This window comes from Sturnira hondurensis, unplaced genomic scaffold, assembly GCF_014824575.4.
Source record: "Sturnira hondurensis isolate 20B ecotype Veracruz unplaced genomic scaffold, ASM1482457v3 Scaffold0000780, whole genome shotgun sequence".
NCBI classification, from domain to species: Eukaryota; Metazoa; Chordata; class Mammalia; order Chiroptera; family Phyllostomidae; genus Sturnira; species Sturnira hondurensis.
In genome coordinates, this window is record NW_028073411.1 from 13,406,446 (window position 1) to 13,428,535 (window position 22,090).

The 22,090-nt window shown below is 42.4% G+C and overlaps 1 long non-coding RNA gene across 1 annotated transcript; it reads left to right on the forward strand.

Moving 5' to 3' along the window:
• The first annotated feature begins 16,994 nt into the window (after positions 1 to 16,994).
• Positions 16,995 to 21,047, forward strand: LOC118989783 (uncharacterized). Its single transcript, XR_005067085.1, has 3 exons — positions 16,995 to 17,099; positions 18,394 to 18,529; positions 20,973 to 21,047. It is a non-coding gene; the product is annotated as an uncharacterized LOC118989783 (long non-coding RNA).
• Positions 21,048 to 22,090: the final 1,043 nt, after the last annotated feature.

Below are 22,090 nucleotides of genomic sequence, written 5' to 3' on the forward strand. Positions count from 1 at the left end.
TGGAGGGTTATCAGTGGGGAAGGGGAAGTGGGGAATGGGGGGAAAGGTACAAGAATTAATAGCATAAATGGTAGGTAGAAAATAGACAGAGGGAAGTTAAGAATAGTATAAGAAATGGTGAATCAAAGAACTTATATGTATGACCCATGGACATAAATTAAGGGGTGGGGAATGTGGGTAGAAGGGGGTGTGCAGGGCATAGAGGAAAAGGGGGAATGGAACAACTGGAATGGCATAATCAATAAAATATATTAAAAATAATAAATAAATTGGCTCTATCTGTTCCATAGTTTATTCTCATTCTTCAAGTCTCGTATTCCTCTATCAGTCACAACAGGTTAAGTTACACTATGGGCAAGAGGAATCTTAGTGGCTTAAAGCAACTCAACCTGATTTCTTGTTTATGCTCCATACTCCTTAAAGGGCAGTTCAGGGCTCTTCTCTGAGCACGCTCACTGCAGTGGCCCAGGTTGACAAAGCACCTGCCATCTGGGAGGTGTGTGGGGGTGGGAGAGTGTGGAGCATCTTGAACCTTCATTCAGTGCTGTGATGGAAATCACTCACCTCGTGTCCATTCATAGCCCTTCAGCTGGGAATTAGGACATGGTCCCATCCAACCACAAGTGGGGAAAGAAGAAGGGACCTACTGTCTGCCTGGAAGGATGAAATCTCGAAGTACTCTCTGAGTATCCTTGAGGGCCTCCATGGGGGCTTTCTCAGAGAAGACATCTCAGCAGTGGCTGTATTCCCCCACTGGTGCCCACCACTCTTCTCATTATATGTGTCGCCAGGTTCTAGCAACAGGTCTTTCCTTTTGCACCATTGCTAGTTTGTAGGTGCTTCCTCATCTGGAGGTCATTTCTTTAACCTTGTCAACAACCTCGTGGCTAGTACCTTTATTAGGCTCTGTGTAGTTACCACTTGAGCGATCTCTCTTTCTTTCTGGGTGGATCCTTAGTGTTCCCAAACCAGTAAGATCAGAACTAAGCTTAGAGGCATCCTCTCAGTCCTCTCTAAAGTTACAAGTAATCCTCATATGGCAAAGTAACTGGATGATATTATTTTCTGACCTCATTGCAATTCTCTTTCTAGCTGCAGAAGTAGGAAGAACAGAAAAGATCAACAAGTCCGGTGCCTAAAAGCACATGTCCAATGAAGGACATAGACACCAGGCTCCCCGTGGTCTTTGTAGTGTTTGGATTAGGGCAGGGGTTGCCCAGAGCACCTTGATGGGAGGTCAGAGAACATCGTGCTTGAAAAACTGCCACCGACCTTTTGAATCTCCTTTAACATCTTCTTATACAGATGGGGATACAAGACGCTGGATGATAAGAGATGCTGGCTTTTTATAGCCCTGAAGAGAGTTTCTCCTCGGTGTTTGCAGTCATCCTGAGGATCTGTAATGACAGAAACTTTCCGTATCTGTCCTTAGACTTGCCTCTCCAACCCTGATTTGGGAACAACGAGGGAGTCTCATGGAATACAGCACTATACCTTTTGTTCCAATTACATACTGCTGTATAAATATTACTAAAACTTAGTGCATAAAAACCAAAACAGTTTATTATATCTTCTGATTTTGTGGCTCGGGCTTGCTCAGCTAGCAGATTCTTCCATGGACTGCTATTGCTTTCTTGCGTCAACTTACAAGAGCCAATTGTTAAATGCTCAGGTATTGTGAGAGCTTTATAGCTACATCTTTGAGAGCCTGAAATCCATGGTAGCTTGAAAGCCATAATGGTGATATTTAAGCCACAGAAATCAGCAGACACTAAAAATATTTTTTAAATTTTTATCCTAGAGGGTCAGTTTTGCTGCACAGACTTTTTTTTTCTGTTAGACACATCCTTAACAGTGGTCCATATTCAGCTGGTGGAGGGGCTGGTCTGGGGAGTCTGAGATGGCCACATGCCTGGCACTTCAGTGGGCATGACCAGAAGGCTCAGCTGAGGCTGTCAATCAGAGCACCTGCTGATAGCCCCTCCAGCATGGTGGTCTCAGGATTGTTGTACATTTTATATGGCCACTCAAAGACATGTTGTGAAAACCCAGGCAGAACCTGCAAGGCTTTTTATGACTTTGTTTCACATGCTGTGTTCATTGGTCAATCAAGTCATTATGTTCAACCTAGATCCCCAGATCCAAAGGAATTAGATTTCATCTCTCAGTGAAAGAAGTAGTAAAGGTTAGTGACTACCTTAGACATCTTTCCTAGATGGTAGACACACACACACACACACACACACACACACACACACAAATGAATGGGGTTGCTTTATGAATATTTCATCCTCAGTGCATCTAACACATCTCATTGAAAATGGAATTCTTATTTTCTCTCCTTGTATTAATTTGAAAAAATTCCACCAGATGCCATCTATAACATACAAATGCTGAGACGTTAATGGCTCACCTTGTTCAGTGTGAGCATGAGAAGACCAGTTTTCCAGGCTCCTTCAATGCTACAGCTTTGCTTTCTTTACACAGGTGGCTTTAAGACTTCAAGTTCCTTCTAATGCATGTTTTCTGGCAGAAAGAGGAATGGATCACGGAGATCATTTGGGAGTTTTCAGGATCTGGATCCTTTCCTTGGTCTCACACTGAGGGCAAATGTTATCTTCTTTCCAAGAGAGCCAACCCAACACCTCATGTAGACGTGGCGTCCGTTATAGAGCCCAGGTCCAAAGGGGGTGTGCATCCTCCCCATCACACCAGACATGCTCCTTTGTGGTTCAGTGACCTGTGAAGGAACATGCAGGTCATCTTTACTCACAGCTGTCCCTGGCAGCCAACAGAGAATGTGCAGGGTGAGTGCACTGAAGCTCCTGTCTGGACAAAGGAAGAGAAGACACACATCAGCCCCTAGGTCATGGCCATTGTTGCTGGGTGAGAAGTTTGAAGGTTTTCTCCTAAGAGAGGGTAGGAATTGCTCTGATGCAATTCCCCATTCTGCTCTGGTTGCCCTCTAAGGCCATTGGCTCCACCTTTGAGGAAGCCCCTCCGTGTCTGTGATGTCCCTTGACCATGTATGAAGTGGGGTGGGGAGCATTATTCCTACACTGCTTTCTTAGCCTCATTCCTGTTCATGGAAGATTGGGGATTGCAGTTATTTTGAACAAAACCTTTTTTCTACCATTCTGTTATTATTCTTATTCTAGTGTCATATTTTCTTTGGAAAAACAATTTTCTTGCAAACGTTTCAGGCTTCCGATTTATTTGTTATTAGTCAATCTCAGGCAGTCATTACAGTACCCAAAGTTCTTTTGTAAGTCATGACTCACAAATCTTATTTCTTCATTTCATTGCTGTGAGCTCTCTTTCTTTCTCTAGTGAAGGGGAGCTCCTTGCTTGAGTATTCTGAAACAATTTCTGAGAAAGGCACACCCTTATTCTGATCTTTGCCACAGAGCTGAGGGCTTTCATTCAATTCAGAAGTGTCTTGGGTCTTTCACAACAGTGTTTTATTTTTATTTTTATTTTTTATTACATCTTTTATACTCAGGGACTAGAAATAGTTAGCTTTTCCAAAGCTGGACAACTCTGAGCATCTGGCCTTTGGCATTCTTTCTTTTCTGCTTGTCAATGAGCCAGTTCTGTCCTGAGCTACTTTTTCCTTTTATTTAATCTTTGTTAAATGCACCAAGTAACTACTGATGCACACTGGTAAAATCTGTACACAGCCTCTTTGTCAGCTCAGAGGAGTATAATCTGCCTTCCAAGTTATCATGACAATCTTACTATGGGATTTGCTACTGTACAGCAGGGATCTCCAGCCATCCAGGCCACACTGGATCTCCGGCCACACTGTCTATCCCTTGCCAATAAACTTGAGCAATGAAACCTAAGTTAAGTTTATTCTATTTGGTTTGGTTTCTGTTTGTTTGCTTTTGCTTTTTTTTTCAGAAGTTACGTACTTTCTTCCTTTTTTTCTTTTCTGATGATTATATGATTTTTTAATTGTTGTTCAAGTACAGTTGTCTCTATATCACCCCCCACCACTCTCCCCTGTCCCACTGACCCCCAGCTGCCACACTCAATCCTACCCCCTTCCATTGGTTTTGTCCATGTGTCCTTTAAACATGTTCCTTGACGACCCTTCCCCCACCCCCTGTAATCTCCCTTCCTCCTCCCCTCTGGTTACTGTCAGTTTGTTCTTTATTTCAATGTCTCTGGTTATATTTTGCTTGCTTGTTTTTTTAATACATTCCACTTATAGGTGAGATCATATGATATTTGTCTTTTGCCACCTGACTTATTTCACTTAGCATAATGCTCTCCAGCTCCATCCATGCTGTTGTGAAGGATAGGAGCTCCTTCTTTCTTTCTGCTGTGTAGTATTCCATTGTGTAAATGTACCACAGCTTTTTGATCCACTTCATTTACTGGTGGGCACTTAGGTTACTTTCAGCACTTGGCTATTGTAAATTGTGCTGCTTTTAAAGGAACTCCACACTTTGAGGTGTCAATTAGACACACTATATTCTGTTAGAAATTACTCTGGATCTCACTGGGTTAATATTGCAGGAGACTATTCCTCACTCACATGATGGTCTGACCTGGGTGTGGCTGTGACCTCTCAGCAGTGACTCAGTCCAAGCTGCTTCCTTTCTGTGGCACCAAAATCACCCTGAAGTCCCCACTGGGCATGCAGGCCAGAAAACATGGAGGTTCATGGGAGAAACATGGAGATTTCAAGGGCTGGGACTGGGAGCGGCAGCTGGGATGTATGTCCACATTTCATTGGCTAGAACTCAGTCACTTGGGTCTACACTACAATCTTCCTGAGGGACTCGGAGCAAAAGTACACAGATTTTCGGAATGTGCAGCATTGTCTGTATCACAGCCTCTGGAATGGTTTCCTTCCCACATTTTCTATCTGATTGAGGAATAACATCATGTACTTGACCCCAGCGACAAAGGCCCAGGAGTAAGGTTAGGCTTTCATATCCAATCTTTCATCAAGTTCCATCCCTGTTATGATGTCTCTGCTTAGTTCTTCTTTGTTTTTCTACTATGTTTAGGTCTTAGTTCTTCCCTGTGGGAGTTTCTTTTCAGTTACTACTTACCTGGTCTACTGTACTGTTTACACTTGTTTTAATGAAGCAAAAATATGACCATCTCTCTCCAGGGCTTTAAAACTTTCAATCACTCCATGGATAAGTACTTATCACTTACAGGATAAGTATTATATTTGTTAGAAACACAAAGCCCCATGAATGACTTATCCTTATTTTCCATCTAGTTTTACTTTTTTTTCTCTCTTCTTTCTCAAGTCTTTGCTCCAGCCAACACCAACCACTTGTTTTAATTAGACTTTTTATTTTGACATAATTATACATTCATAGGTAGTTGTCAGAAATAATACCCCCATCACTTTTAACTCCTGAAATTCATCTGCCTCCCCTACAACCCTCCAAGGACTTTTTTATCTCATCCTCACTGACAACTTAGTCCCGTTTTAGCTGTTTCCTGCAATGGGAATCCCTCCCCTCAACATTGGCCTCCTACCTCACTGTGCACTTAGCCTCACCTTCCCACACCCTTCTGGGGCATTCAAACTCTGCATACTCCAAAGAAGGAACTGGGTATTAACAGACTCCTGAGGGATAACCTCTATGCCTTTGGAAAATCCTTCCTGTTGAATGTTTTTCTATACCTGCAGCCTTGGGCCACTCTGAGTCCTTTATGCTAACAGTGGTATTTATGTGCGGGCCTTGGGTCAAGCTACTTCAGTTTGATATTTGAAGGGACTAGAGACTGAGAAACTGAGGCCAGCTTGGTGGGTGTTCATGTCTATATAACTGAGCACAATGGAAACCTCGGGCACCAAGACTCAGGTGAGCTTCCCTGGGTGTCCCACATTGCTCAGGGAGAATTAAGCACTGTCTGTACCAGTCCACTGGGAGAGGACACAGGAAAATTGTGTCTGGTCTTTCCCAAACTTTACATGTTTGCCTTTGCTGACTTTCATCTCTACTCTTTTGCTTTAATAAACTGTAACTCAGGGTAAAACAGTCCTTCAGAGCTCCGTGAGTCTTTCTAGTAAGTTGTTGATGTAAGAGTGGTCTTGGGGATTCAGCATGGCACAGAATGTGTTTTCAAAACTAATGAACAGTGTGGCCACGGGCAATTAAGCTCTGTAGACTTTAGAGCTATCATCTGATAAATAGGGTAACAGGAACAGTGCTTAGCTCATTGGGGTCTTGTAAAGAGTCAACATTGCATTGAAAGCAATAGACTTAAGTGATCAATAAATATTAGCTGCCATCCCTACTATAATTACCATACCATGAGAATTTCCATTTTTTATTTTCTATTTTACGGTGTCCTGCAAATATCTTAAAATATGTGTATACACTTCCATTAAAGGTAGTACATGGTTTATTTAGCCACCTTTTTATTGTTAAACATTTAAGTCTTTTCTATTATTTAGTATTTAAATAAGGTGGTGCTGGGCCTGCACCTTGATTTCTGTATTTAGAATTATTTCCTTGAGATGCCTTCCAAATATAAAATTACAGGGCCAGTGTATTAAACAGTTTAATACCCCTTGGTGCACACTAACAGACTGCTTTGCAAAATATCTGCACTACTTTGCATTTTTAAGAGCAAAGTAAAGTTTTGCCCATTTTCTTAGACCCATGGTGTCATGGAGGAGAGAAATGATTTCTTTGGGTCAAACATCCCAGAGTAAACGGTCATCCTAATGTGACCATAAGTCTCCAGAGAACAAACTAAAAAAATAAGTGTTGTTCTCTCTGGTTCTGAAATGGAGGGTCCGTATTTGCACAGACTGCAATTAAGTATATTCTCTATTCATTCTTCCGTGCATAAGATGAGAATCTACCTAATCAGTGCATCATAATGTAGAAAAAAATAACTTCTACTCACAAATCTGCATCTATTAGAAAGGATTAAGGGGAAAGGAAAACATTTTTACCTTCAGTTTCACAGAAGAAATTAATTCATTAGGCAGAGTTATGCTAATCGTATTCATGCATACTGTGATAGTCTTGACGCTAATGTTTGCACAAATCTTGGGCAGGAAATGAATATTTTTCCCGAGGTGAATTTTAATTTTGGTTTTTCCACGTGCATTACTGTCATTATTGCATTTTCACTTTACTTACACTTATAATAGAATGGGGATGACAGGCCAGAAAAAAATTGTAGCAGCACACTAAAACTTTATTCCCTTGTCTTTACAGTGAAACTTTTGAAGGGTTTTAGTGCATGTTGATTATTGGCATGTAGGGAAGCAACATAGACATTGTGTGAGCTCCAGTCAGGGGAGGAAACCAGGCATGTCTCTGAATGCCCAGAGATCTCGAATGAGCACCTGGCACCTGTGGATGCTGTAGAAGCATGAAGACCTCACAGGCCCATTTCCCCTCGTTCTTTTTTTTTTTTTTTTAAGATTTTATTTATTTATCTTTAGAGGGGAAGGGAAGGAGAGAGGGAGAGAAATATCAGTGTATGGTTGCCTCTCGTGCGCCCCCTGCCGGGAACTGCATCCCCTGCTGGGAACTGGCCTGCAACCCAGGCATGTGCCCTGACTGGGAATCGAACCGCGATCGTCTGGTTCGCAGGCCCGCACTCAATCCACTGAGCTACACCAGCCAGGGTCCCCTCGTTCTTAACACCTAGCAGCTGGAGACACCGGAAGCAAGCACACTGAGGGGCTCTCTGAGGTGGGGGCTCCTAGGGGTGCTGTCAAGGAGCTGTGGCTATCAAACGGGTGCAGAAACGTGGGGGTGTTTCCCGTCTACTTCACGAAACCTACCATCCAGTGTCCCTTTAAACCACCCTGTCCCCAGACCCATGCTGCCTCGGGGGCCCGTGCACAGACTTTTCCTTGTGCCCAGGTTGTCTTTTTGTCATTCCTGGACAGCCAAGGTCTAAACATCCCTGCAGACTCAGCTGAAGGTGTCCACCCAAGATTCCTTCTCTATCTCCCTCTGGGTGTTCCATTTGCTCAGCACATTCAAGTTCATGTGGTGATAAGTTCTGCACATGTCCACTCCCTTCTGTTAATTATCAAACTCTCAAGGAAAAGAATTTTGTCTGATTTGCCTTTATATTTTTAACAGAGACTTAAACACAGCAATTGTTAAAGGAGAGCCTGCTGAATGAATAATGAGTGTGAATAGCTACTTGGACCATTGTATAAATGTGTACCTTTGTATAAATGTGCACCTTTGTATAAAAGGTGAGTGAAAAATTCTGGTTTTAGGGACATTCATTCTTTATTTATATATTATGACATTTACCTTCCATAAAATACATAATATATGTTTATTCTAAATATTTCTATACTATGTCTCAGGCACAGCTCAAATCCTGGATTTTCTAATAAAACATGTGATTTTTAAGTTAAACAGTTAATCTCTCAGAGTCTTAGTTTTTCATCGGTAAAATGGAGACAATTATCTCTAGCTTGCAAGGGATTTTGTGTACTGAATATGAAAAATTCCTTCTTCGTTGTCCTTCTGACCAAAAAATAGGAATCAATCAAAAACCCAATCCCTCTGCTCATTAGCACTATGTGGTTTCCCAGGCTTCAGAGAAAAGAAAATCAGAAGGAAACGATTTCTCAAAAATAGTCTAATCTCTACTCCTAGGGTATGTAAAGGCTCTTTCTCATACTAGGATATAAACAACATATGTTTACTATTCTCTGACCTTCCATATCCCAACCATCCTGTGAGCTGAAAGGGGCTTAACCATATGAGTTTCATTTCATGGAAACTGAGGCTCAGAAGCCTGCAGTGGCTTCCTTCCCACCATCTAAACAGGAAGCCCCAGGGCGAGAAGGTGTGGCCCCTGCGCCTGATGCCCGAAGAACACTCTCCCAATCTCTGAAGCCTTTATCTGTAAGAGATGCTGCTGCCTAAACTGGAACTTCAGCAGAAACTTCTATTATTTTCCCAGCGGGCCCAATGTCCAGCAGGCTTCTCGTCTTCCAGTCCTCTGCCTTCCAGGTCTGATATCCTGCGAATGAGGCTTGGCGAGTAGGTCATCAAGGCCGCGCGTCATAAATCCATCCGCATCTCCAGCCCTGTCTTGACGCTGTAGAACACAATGCGCATAGCCCAGGGAGGCCCCGTGAGCGGGATGGGAAAGCCAGCGAGCCCAATGTCAATGAGCTGGAACATTCTGACTGAGTTAATGTTTCAGTAGATTTGTTTGCTTCCTGCAGTCGGCTAAGCAGGTTTGGTGGCTGTGACAACAGTTTCCACGGATTTGTTTTTATCCCTCATCAGGTTCCACGTGCAGCCGTTCTGTTCTAGAATTTCCATGCAGGAAGTGCTATGGGATGAAGTTTAAACAGCTGCTCTTGTCACGGCTCTGAGGAGCCCAGGTCGTCTGAAGTAGCTGCAGGAACGAACTGGACATCCCCCTGTTCCTTCTCCAGATCTGGGCAGTACACTGACCTGTGCTCACCTCCTGAATGTTTCTTTCAAGGAGATAATGCATTGAAAGAAATCTGTCCAGGCAGCCTGGCGAACTGGGCTTTAGGTCTTAGGAGAGGATGTTACTAGGTAACCGCAGACAATTCACTTCAACTACAAATTTCTCTGGCCATAAGGATCACTGGGGACAACAATTGCTTGTTAAAAAAAAATACAGATTCTTGAGCTTGTCCTCAGATTACTGCACCAGACCCTCCAAGGAATAAGTCTGGGATATTATATTTTTAACAAAATGTCAGATGATGCTTTGCAAAAAGATGTTTTTTGAAACACTGGTCTTCGAGATCCCTGTGTCCCTTGGCATCTCATAGGCAATCCTGTATGGAAGTAGGTCTCTATCAGTGGTCTGTATTCTACTTGCTTTAGATTACTTGGAACCTTTGCTAAAAAAGTGAAAATTCCCAAGCTGTATTGAAGTCATGCTGAATCAGAACCCTTGGGAGTGTGACTCGGGCACTTTTATGACAGGTTCTCTGAGTGACTTTTACTCATACCAAAGCTTGGGAGCCACTAATGGAATTTCTTTATCCAGTTTATTGAGTCTGGAGTTGTTATCAACAGAAGGCAGTCATGAAGATTGCCGGAGATACAGTAATTAGCATAGTTTCTTCCATAGTCTTTGATAAATATTAGCTACAAACACAATAGTGTTTTGTACTTTTCTTGGGCAGGAATTGCATCTTTTACTTCTGATTTCTAGAACAAACAACAAGGGGGTATGGTGGCTCGCCACCCTATAGCTTGCTGACCTAATTTTATTTTATTTTTTAAAAGATTTTATTTATTTATTTTGAGAGGGGAAAGGAAGGAGAGAGAGAGAAATATCAATGTATGGTTGCCTCTCATGAGTCCCCTGCTGGGAACTGGCCCACAACCCAGGCATGTGCCCTAACTGGGAATCGAACCCCAATTGTGTGGTTCGCAGGCCTATCTACTGAGCTACACCAGCCAGGGCTGTTTTTGTATTTTTAAAGTTTATCCTTTCTATTCTCCTATTGCTTTTCCTTCTCATGTATATTTCTTTTTTGGAAGAATTTTGGGGGATTGAGCGCTGCACCTTGACCAGAGCTATTCTGGTCACCATAAAATGCTACATTTACTTGGAAGGTTCCTGCTGAGCTGCTTGGGTCGTGTCTTCACAGATGAGCAGGGCCTTTATTATTCATCTCGTTTCATGTGTGAAAGCAGACCCAGAGCAGAGAGGCGACATTTAACAAGGTCACTCCGTCGGTGGCAAAAAAGCTGAGAGGAGAATTCGGATTCTCTGTCTTCCACCCCAGGTCACTGCTTCCCCTAGTTGTGATTATAGGCCTGTCACTAACATACACTCTTTTCTAAAACTTTATTTTCTTCCTTGTCTTCATTCTCTGCACTCCCCTGTTCCCCCCTTTTGTGATCCCATCTTTCCATATGGGCTCGTCTTCAACAGACTGGGATGACAGATCAGGGTTCCTGGCACCAAGAAGCTGTCTCCTCAGGTTGCAAGGCCTGCACTCAGTCCAATGAGCCACACAAGCCAGGGTGGGATTCAATAATTTTAACAAACAGCAAGACTATGAAGATAGCAGATGGCGAGTGGTGCTTGAGTGGATGGACCTCTTCAGCTTCCATCTTTACATATTGGTGTGGGCTCCATGCTGTGCTATCTGAGACAACTAATATTATTTTATCTCCCACACTATCTGCTCTTTGATACCTCTCCCTCTGCGTGCAGACCAAGGCTATAGGTAGCAGACAGATTTACATGTGTTCGTTTGTTAAAACTCAAAGGAAGCAACAGTTGCATGAGCTCTGACTATTGTTCTCAAGGTGCAGCTAGAAGCTTTGATGCTCTGAAGGCATGTTCTGAAGGATGTGGCCGTGCCGCCTCTTGGTTCTGTGGTGGAAAACACCCACAGGCTACATAGGCTTCTCAAGGAGCCCCTTGGAAAGTCAGCCATTTAGGGGTGGAAGGAGCCCAGGAGTACAAGCTGCATGTGAAGGCTGTGGTCAGTGTCGGAGAGGAGGGTTTGTGCATTTATTCAATAGCAAGGGTTCTGCTGGTCACGGTGCTGGCCCTGGTGCTTTTTTTGTTATTGGCTCATAATGGCTCTAGATATAACTCTCATTAAAATTGGTACAAGTCCTTTAAAATATTCTGATGGTGATCTTGTGTTGAATGGAAGAAGGAAGGGGCTATTGCACTCAGGGTGCAGGAGAAATACAATGCTAAAAAGACTCCACAAATGAAACAAGAGAAAACTTCAAAGGCCTCTGCTTTGTATTCTGAATGGAGAGCAAGAGGACATTAACTCTACAACAAGACTTTAAAAAATCACAGGAGGAAGAACAAAACCACGGGAAAGGTGGCCGATTAGCAGGCTTAGTGGGCAAGGGAGCTGAGTGAGCAAGACAAAGCTTGGAATAAAAAACTGAGGGGTTCAATTTAAACAGGCATTGGGAACCTCCAGAATAAGAACCGGTAATGCAGAAAAAGAAAATAATCATTGTTAGGTAACAGTGCGTAAAGAGATGAACGTAATGATGACTGAAGGCGACAGACAAGTAATCAGGCGGAATATGCAAACCATTGAAGACGTAATCAGAACACGGAGAGGCGATAATAACAGGTAAGGTAGATATAAAGATAGCTTTCTGTACTCGGAAGACTTGCACTTATTGATAAAAAATCTTAGCTTTATGAAAAATTAAATAAGCAAACATCTACAAAGAACTTGGATTTTCCAACATGTTGTTATAAACATTTTCTAACATGTAAAACAATTGACCAAACTTTACAGTAAACACCAAGCAGATGCCATGTTGATGCACTGACTAGAATTTTACTCTGATTCCTTACCACATACCCATGCATCTACTCAGCTCCCTACATACCCATCAGTCTGTCTTATTTTTGAAGCCTTTCAAAGTAAATTGTGGGCATTTGTGACTTTCCCTAGATTCTTAAGAACGCATATTTTAAACTTATCTTCAATATTTGCTAAGAGTGATTTTGTCTTTAGATATACGATTTATGTTCAACAAAGTAAACTTTACTGTACTTCTGCTGATTTTTGACAGGGCCACGTACCTGTTTAATCCCAACTCCCTCACCTTCCCCTGAGGCAACTTTGCCTATTCTATAACTTCATGTAAATGGAATCACAAAGTTTGTACTCAGTTGTAGACTTCATCTGCCCCTCCTTGTTTTTGCCTATGTCATTAGTTGGTTTCTTTTCATCGCCGAGTGAGATCCTTCTGCCCAAGCAAAGTTGTTTGTTTGTTGATTTTCCTGATTCCAGTTTTGCTTAATGATGACTAAAGCTGCTGCGAATGTCTGTGCACAACTTTAGCCTGTGTGTTTGTGAAAATATGTTTATGTGTCTCTTAGGTAAATGCCCAGGAAGGAAATGCATAGGTCATACAGTAGTTGTGTGTTTGATTTTATAAAAAGCAACTAGAACTTTTCCCAAAGTGGTTATAAAGCTTCACATTCACACTACTAATGTATGATGTAGTTTTGGTAGCTCCTTATGCTTGCCAAAGTTTGGTGTTATCTTCAGAAATCTGGACATTTTGGTATGTATATAGTGGTGTCTTATAGTGACTTTCATTTAAATTTCATTTGTGAATAAAGATGTTAAGCAGTGTTCACTGTGTGTGTGTGTGTGTGTGTGTGTGTGGTGTGTGAAGGAGCTGTTTAAAATACAGGGTCTGGCAGAAGTAATGGCTGCTTGAGTGGTTGGCAGGGTAATGATATGGGTGCAATAATTTATAGTTTTAATTTGAGCATTTCACCTAAAATGTCATGCGGTGTGCTTGAGTGTGCTATTGTTATGTTACAGATTTACATGTTTATGATTTTGTAATAAAAAGGGGAGTTATTTGTGCTGGACTCTGTATTTGTCATTTTCTAAAATTGGGTTGACTTCTTAATATTGAATTTTGGAGTTCCTTATAAATCCTGGAAACCAGTCCTTTATAAGTAAGATATATGTTTTGCAAATATTTTCCCCAAAGCTGCTCCCTTTCAAGGCTGTGAGCCCAGCACAGGCTGGGAGTGCTCTCTTCCCCCAGTAACGGAATATTCTGGGTCCAAGACTGCTCTTATGCAGCTGTGCAGAAGGCAAGAAGCTGCACGTGGCTGTCTTGCCAAGAGCCCTCTGTCCCCCCCACACCCACACCTGCTCCACTGTTGAAAGAGCAGATGGGGCATATCAAATTTGGTGAGACCATTGTTCTCCGTGAATGTGCAGGTGGAGCCGGGGCCCCTGGACTACCCGAGTGGATATGGTTTGCTTGAAGACACTTCCTGTCTTTTCAACAAGGCTCTTCACCAAGGTCACTTGGAGAACCAGACCCAGGATGATGCCCAGGCCTCTCTGGAGGATGGCTCTCAACCAGGAACCCCGACTGCCCGGATTAAGCCAACTACAGAAGTCACAGAGTGAGTCTGGATGGAGTGGGGGCTGCACATGGGCAAGCGATGACCTCCTGCCTGAGCACGATGTGCCAGAGGAGATCCTTCAGCACTGCCCTTATCTCTCCTGAACTGCGAGTGCACAGAGTCACCCAGACCCACTGGAAAGAATACAGATGATGCCCTGCCAGTAGGTAATCGCGGGATCTTCAGTTGTGTGCCACCACATTGGCGGGTGGTCTTGGAGCTTGAGAAAGGTCTGAGTCCTTATGTGTCCAGCAGACTGTTACCATAGGTGTGCGGGATGAGAGGGCCTTCATTCTGAGATGACACGTTCATCACTGACTAGGTGCCTCCTCTGGACAGGGCAGTGATGATTCTCACCAGGGTGTTGTGCCGGGCACCCCAGCAGATTCTGCAGGAGGGAGAACAGGAAGAGGAGAGGATTACATTCCCATCATGTTTCACTTCATGACCCTCCCAGAAGATGCTCTTGTCCTCTGCTGCTGTGGGGTCCACTGCCCCTGGTGCGTGACCCAGGCTTATCCCACCTTGGAGATATGTGTCTCTTCCTCTGGCTTGTTCTACTTAGCACAATGTCCCCCCATTTAATCTCTGCTGTCACCAATGACAGGATTTACTTCACCTTCTAACTGTCATGATGGTCTAGCTGACTGTGGCTTTGATTTGCAATTTCTTGATTATTAGTGATGTCAAGCATCTTTTCATATACCTTTTCATACACTTAGCCATTTGCATATCTTTTCTTTAGAAATGTCTATTCACGTCCTTTGCCCATTTTGGATCAGGTTACTCATTTTCATGCTGTTGACTTGAGTTTCTCATATAGTCTGGATACTCACCACTTATCGGATGTGTGGTTTGCCAACATTTTCTCCTGTCCCATGTGTTTGAAATACTCTGTCGAGTATTTCCTTCGCCGTGCAGCAGCTTTTTCTTTGGATGGGATTCCATTTGTCTGTCTCTGATTGTGTTGCCTGTGCTGTGGGTGTCACACCCCAAAATGCGTGGCCCAGGTAAGTGTCAAGAATCTTCCCCTCTGTGTTTTAATAGCTTTTGGGTTCTAGGTCTTACATTTAGATCTTTAATCCATTTGTAGTAGGCTTTTGGATATGAAGTAAGATAAGGACATAATTTCATTCCTTTGTATGTGGAAAAACCAGTTTTCTCAACATAATTTATTGAAGAAACTATCCATTTCCCAAGTGTGTCCTTGGCTCCTTTGTCAAAGATACATTGACTATAGCCTTGGCTGGTGTGGCTCAGTGGATCTAGTGCTGGCCTGTGAACCAAAGGGTCGCTGGTTTGATCCCCAGTCAGAGCACATGCCTGGGTTCCAGGCCGGGTCCCCAGTAGGGGTGCGTAAGAGGCAGTAACACATTGATGTTTCTATCCTTGTCTTCTCCCTCCCTTCCCCTCTGTCTATAAATACAAAAAATCTTTAAAAAACAGATGCACTGACTATAAATGCATGACTTTACTTATGGGGAGATATTCTTGAAAAATAATCAAAATTACTAAATTGAGAAATAATTTGAAGGGGCTGATATTAAACATTAGAATGTTTATTGATAGGTTAGAAATATAATTGCATATTACAGACATGTAATATAAAAATAAGATCAATATTAATATACTGATTGTTAAATTTATTAAATAATAACTAAAATATTGGTTAATTGATAATTTAAAATAAAGTTTGAATTATTTTTAACTCCCTAATTCCACTTATATTAATAATGAGCAGGTCAGGTCCTGAGATAATTATATCTGGTCTTGGATATCAGACAAATAAAAACAAAAAACATTTTTTTAAATTTAGAAAATGGAGTAATTTTACTTTATTTTATTTTATTAAATTTATTGGGGTGACATTGAAAATAAGATTATATAGGTTTCAAGTGTACATTTGAAGATGCATGATCTATGCATTGCATCGTGTGCCCACCACCCAAATCAAACCATCTTCTGTCACCATCAATAAATTATGGGGACATCAATAAATTTGACTTCTTTTACCATTCTACCTCCTCACCTCGCTCCCCTCTGGTAACCACCATACGAATGTCTGCGTTTATGGGTTTGTGTTTGTTTTTCTTGTTTGTTCATTTATTGCTTTCAGTTACACCAAGGACTTCTTTTTTAAAGCTAAGGGTACCCACCAGTTGAAGGAAAACCTAGCTGTGTACTTATGAAATCACTACAACAAGAAGCACAAACAAAGGTAAGAGAAAACACACGTTCTATAAAACCCAGAACAATATATTATCATCTTTATAAAGTGTTATTGTGGTTATTTCCTGGTGGTTTGATGGACAGTAGTCACGTGGAATTCTTATGTTGTTTGTCTCTTTTTATGTTTTTCAAATTCTTAACACTAAGCTAAGGAAATTCTGTTTAAAAACACTTGGAAAAAAATCTTTTAAGTAATTTATGTTTGGAGCCAACTCTGCACTGCGTCTGATTAACTTTTCAAGTGGAAACGTACTCTTCGTAGGAAGCATCTCCCTGAGTGCCGTGGGAAAATGCGTGCTGTGCTTCCCCACTGCCCCTGGAGGGCTCTTCGTGAACCTCTTGGTATTTCTTGTGTTTACTTATGTTGCTGCTTTACAGAACCAACATCATATTTTACGAATGCCAAAAGCATACATATTGTTAATTCATTTGAAAAATGTAAATTTTCTAAGCATTGAAAAAAATCTTCATATCTATACAATTACCACACAACTTGAGGAAAATATATAAATATTCATATATACACAATATATATGCAGAATTCAAAGAAATGAATTGCTAATGACTAAATGCTTGTGTCTGCAAAATTCATATGTAAAGCCCTACCCCTGAGGATGACAGTATTCTGAGGCGGGGCCTTGCGGGGTGGCTAGGTCATGAGGACAGAGCCCCATGAACAGAAGCAAAGTCAGGCCTGAAGAGTTCCCACCCCCCTTCCACCATGTGAGGACACAGAGCAAAGTCAGCCTCTGTGACCCGGGAAGCAGGCCTTCTCCCGACATCCCTGGACACTAAACCTGCCCACACATGGGGGAAATTTCTGTTGTTTATGAACCACCCAGCCTGCCGTGTCCTGTGACAGCAGCCCGGATGGATGAAGATGCACACTTGGGGTCATTTCTTTAGCATCCTGGTTGCAACTTCAGACTAAGTTGGAAAGGCAGTGTTTGGAAGCAGAACCTAATCACTAGGTAGGTGAAATTCACCCTCATTAGAAACCCAAAGCAAGCAGTAGTCATGGGAGCTCTCACAGCTGTTCTCAAGATACAGGTAGAATCTTTTTGTAAAAAGGGTTGTAGTACCATCTCTGTCTTCAGTGGCAGAGAACTGGGAGCCTTAGGAGAAAGCAGTAATATTGCTTCGGTGAGCAGGTAATAATTCAGGAGAAAGGACCTGCACTTTATTAGATGATTTGGGGGCACATTGGGCTATGCCATAGGCCTTGGGACCTGCACTGTGCAGTGAACCCCATTACTTTGGGGAAAGAGACCAGGTATCAGAAGGTATTTCTACATTTGGCATATGATGCAATAATACAGGGAGTTGGAGAGACACCCAAGGAAACATCCTAGACTGGCTGGAAGGAAGTTGATGGGGAAGTAGGGTCAGGAATTCTTCAGTCTTTCTGGACAAAAGTAAATGTCAAAGATATGTTTAGGGGGAAGTCATTCTCCTCCTCTCCCGCATCTCTATACCATAGCCTAGAGGATGGCATGTCTGGCAATCCATCTGCCCCACAGGGATAGGCTGTAGAAGACACACTGCTTTTCTGATCACCAAGGCAAGAAGAGTAACCATCTTGCTGGCATTGGGGTGCATTTCAGTTGAGAGTAGAGATAATGTGAGAATAGAGAAAAGCCATGCTCCTGGCCTCCTGACCTCTCCTCCCAACCTGAAATGGAACTCACTGCGTGTCTGCATTTTCTGCCTTCTCTCTTGATCTCACGGTCCTCTTCCTCTGTTTGTTACATGGATTAGGCCTCAGTCAGGATGTTCGGAGTCTTTGCACCTTTGTAGTATTTTACTGGTGTAGGACTTTTATATCACCTGTACAACGCACGTTGGGGCTGCAGGGCTGAGAGTGAAAATACCTATTTGTTTTCATGGCAAAGGTTTATCCTCTGATAAAGTTTATCAGAAACTATACATTTGGGAGTAATTCAATTCTTGTTCAACCAACAATAAACCTGAGACCTTGAACTCCACTTGACGGTGATGTCTATCGTTTCTTATTGGTTAAGATTTCAGTGGGAAACAAGGGTGAGCTTAGCCTGTTTCCATCTCAAATTTCCAAAAGTGGATTTAAGATAAACTGTCAATATCCCTTTCTTAATGAAGATATCTGTTGATATTTAATCAACTTAGTTATGATAAATGTACTGATATTAGAGCAAAGACCATTAATCAGGGTCTTAATAATTTAATAAGGACAGGACATTGCATATATTATGTCACCAATTACTGAGTATCAACAATTTTTTCCAGATGTGGTGAACACTTATTGATCTGTCTTTCTTGAATTACACCTACTCCTGTGGGTTGTTTCTTTCAAACATATTTCAAAAAAGATCTGCCTTGTTTCACTTCCTAGTCCAGCATGATTGCGTCTGATTCAGAATAGGTGAGTGAGAAATCTTCCCCGGAATTTTTCACATTGGGGCTGCAAGAGAGAAGACATTTGGGTTGGTGTGATGACATTGCGCTGGTGCAAGCTGTAGGCTGCCTATGACTACGTATGCCTTGCTACATGGAAAACTCAGCATGCAATAAAAACACAGGAGCCAACACAGCCCTAAGAGCAGCATGGTGACCATGAAAGGGAGGGTCCTGACCCTTTCTGTCACCTGGTCTCCAGCTTGCTTTGGTGCTTGCCTTTTGGAAATTTTGTTCAGCTCATCTGGGAGACACTGATGGATGCTTCCAACAAATTCCCTTGTGTAAGCTTGTTTGAACTGTGTTTCTGTCATTTCCAACCAGAAGTCCCCATAAATACACCAGATGCTATAAACTAATTTCTGCTGTATTTGTGACATCCCTACAAGGTAGACAAAAAAAGGTAGGCTAAATCAGCTGTCTCATTCCAAAGCCCACTCTTTTTTTTAAACCCCATGTCAGTGATTTGGGGAAGTGCTTTGACTAAAAGTGATATAATAATAATGCCACCAGCTGTTTGCAGGCTAAGATGGTTGATTGTCCAGAAGCCCTATTGTAGGTGCAATAGAAGAATTCACCTGTGGAGGAGACTTGTGAGTGCCCTAACCTACTACATCTTGACACGTGTTCTTCTCTCCTCAATAAAGGGGCAAACTGGCTTGTATTCTTGTAGAGGACCATGGAGAAAATATGCCACCTGCAGTGGACCTCAGGTCTCCAGGTCCCCAGGTTGTTCCTCTTTTCACTGTCACATACTCCTCTCTGGAGGTTTCCTGTCAGCACAGTGAGAACTTGAAAGACTATGACACTCACCAGTAAACTGTGAGACAGATGGAAGAGGGCAGCCAGGCAACCAGAAGACAGCATCCAGAGACCAATGCGGTGGGGGGCAAAGGGCAGTATTGGGTTGGGTACGAGGGTTCTGCAGCAGCCAAGCAGAGCCACTGGGGATATAGAGAACTGGCAGAGCTCAAGGTGGGCAGAAGGTCAGTGTCAGAGATACAGGGTGGGATTGCTGGGATATTGTGCTGGGTCTTGGGTGGAGGAGCACTCCATTCCCAGGGAAGGCAGTAGACCTCCCTGGGAGGTCCCAGACCTTACCACGTAACTCATCATGAGGCTGCAGGCAGAACAGAGCACATGGTCTCTTTTACTGGGAAGAATTTCCCTGGTATTTCTTCTCTAGCTCTTCAGCCAGTCACAACTTTTGGAGAGAAGTGAGCCACAGTCTTATCCTCAGTGAGGACTGAAAGGTGAGGTACCAGAAATTTTAACAAATCAATTTTTTCTTTTGACCTAGATAAGGGAAGAACAGGAATATGATTTCCCTTCCTTCTTGCCCAACAGAACAGCCTGCACATTCTTGAATTACACAATTTATTGCATTTTTTTGCAACTTTGTTTACCTAGCTGTCTCTCCCACTAGACTGCCTTATTCCTGATGGCAAGGATGTTTGCATCTCCTGAGTTCAAGGCAGCTTCAGAAACATAGTAGATTCTCATTAAGTATTAAGTGAGTTACAAGGGCAAAAACTGGCTCATGGATGTTGAACTTTACTTGAGACTTATAATCCTGGAAAATAGTAATGAAAAAGTCCTTCCACCTTGTGTTTCTTTTCTGCTCTCATAATAGTGTTTTTGAATGAAATTCCTCTTTACATCATCTGGATTATTTGTACTGGACATTAGGCATGCAGATGATTTGATATTCAGTAACAGGAGCTACAGATATGAGAGCCTTTTAATCCCTATGACGAAGGGCAGGGTTAGTTACAAGATTCTGAGGCAGGAACCACCTAAGGTCCAGAGCTGTCTGTGGCAGCCAGAGGAGAAGTCGGGAAGGAAGTCATGTGACCTGTGGCAATTTACTTTACAACAGCACTCCTCGGGAAGCCCCCGGAACTGTCGTCACTGTCCCTGACCAGGTTGCTGACTCGACATCGTCTGGGTGGGAACCAGGAATCTGTATTACTCAAGAGCTTTCGCACGTGATTGGCATTCACAGTGAGTTGGAGAAATCTGTGAAACCTGCCCTCCTTCATCTGAATCCTCTTTATCGAATCAGCTGGAGTTTCAAAGTACGCCTTTCAGTATTAACCAACTTGAGCTGTGCGATTTAAATTTTTAATCCCTAAACATTTAAAACTAGCTATTAATTTCCAGTTCACGGGCCCCTCCTTCGAACATGACCTTTATTTTAATAGTGATAAAGTTTATGAAGCACGCTTCATTTCCCTGATTTACTGTAACATAGCTGAATACATTTTGGAAATGATAAGAGCTTAGTCCCATATTAAATTGTTACTACACACACAAGTGAAATAATTGGGTTCTCTTAAGTCAACCAATTAAAAACATAGAGAACGAAAATCAAATTTCCCGTCAAATTTCTCCTTTTTATGACTCAACAGAGCATGTCATCACCCTAAACAATACAGGACCAGAAAAAGAGAAGATGGTAAAGAAATGAGGGGCATTCTTCACTGAATCAGGTTAATTGTTCAGTCCTTTTTTGGCAAATAGCAGCTTGACATATTTTTTTTCTGACTCGGTTGGTGGTTTTGGCTGTTGATAGGTGCAGCGTCAGGGTACCTGAGCCAAGCCCTGGACTCCAGTATATGTTTTGGCCCCAGATTTATTTTTGCCATACTCCATATTGCTTGCCAACACGGTAGGCAATGAAATGCAGTGGGAAAAATACACAGCCAAATTACACAACAAAGTACCGGAACATCTCTAGGGGTCGATTTCAAATCCATAAAATGGTTGTTAGTATTTTCCAATATTTACTCCCAAACAATGTGCATGATTAGTGTGGTACTGTAGAGTCCCCTCCAGAGGATGTCGAGAAGAACAGCGATGAAAAACAAACTGGTTGTAGAGACGTGTATTTTCTTGTAGAAGATGGAGTCCAGAAAAGCAAAACCGCACAGTTGTGTAGAGGAGACAGAACAGGAGAGTGCCTCGGCATGATCTATATGCCAGGCGTCAAACACCAAGTCTTCCCTCCAATCCTCACAAAACACTGCTGAGAAAGCTGTGCTAATCTTATTTCACAGATGAGAAAACCAAGGCTTAGAGACCCTAAGAAACTTGCCCATAATTACAAACTTAGAAGGTTAGAGGTCTCAGCTGCCCAGCCAGGTGGTTCAATTTCAGTTATTTTCTAAAATAAAGAGGTGCACTTTTGCCAGCATTTTTTCCATTTAAACTTGATAAAAAAATCTTGTGGCAGCAGGACAGGTCATTATTATAGTCCCTGAATTGAAAGAAAAGGGACATATAAGACTCTCTCACTCTCCCCAATTGCCTCTGCAAGAAGGATACTTTCATACAGCATTTATTTTTATTTCTTTTAAAGGCACAAATCCCCAATATGTGATTTAAGTCTCATTACCCACATGCTATTGTAGTAGCCTGTCTTGAAAGAGGGCAGGATGCCGAGTTAGAAAACCTGGGTGTGAGTCTCGGTTCTGCCTCCTACGTCCATTCCTCTCTCAGAGTCAGGGGTGCGTCACACAGCTCCTGG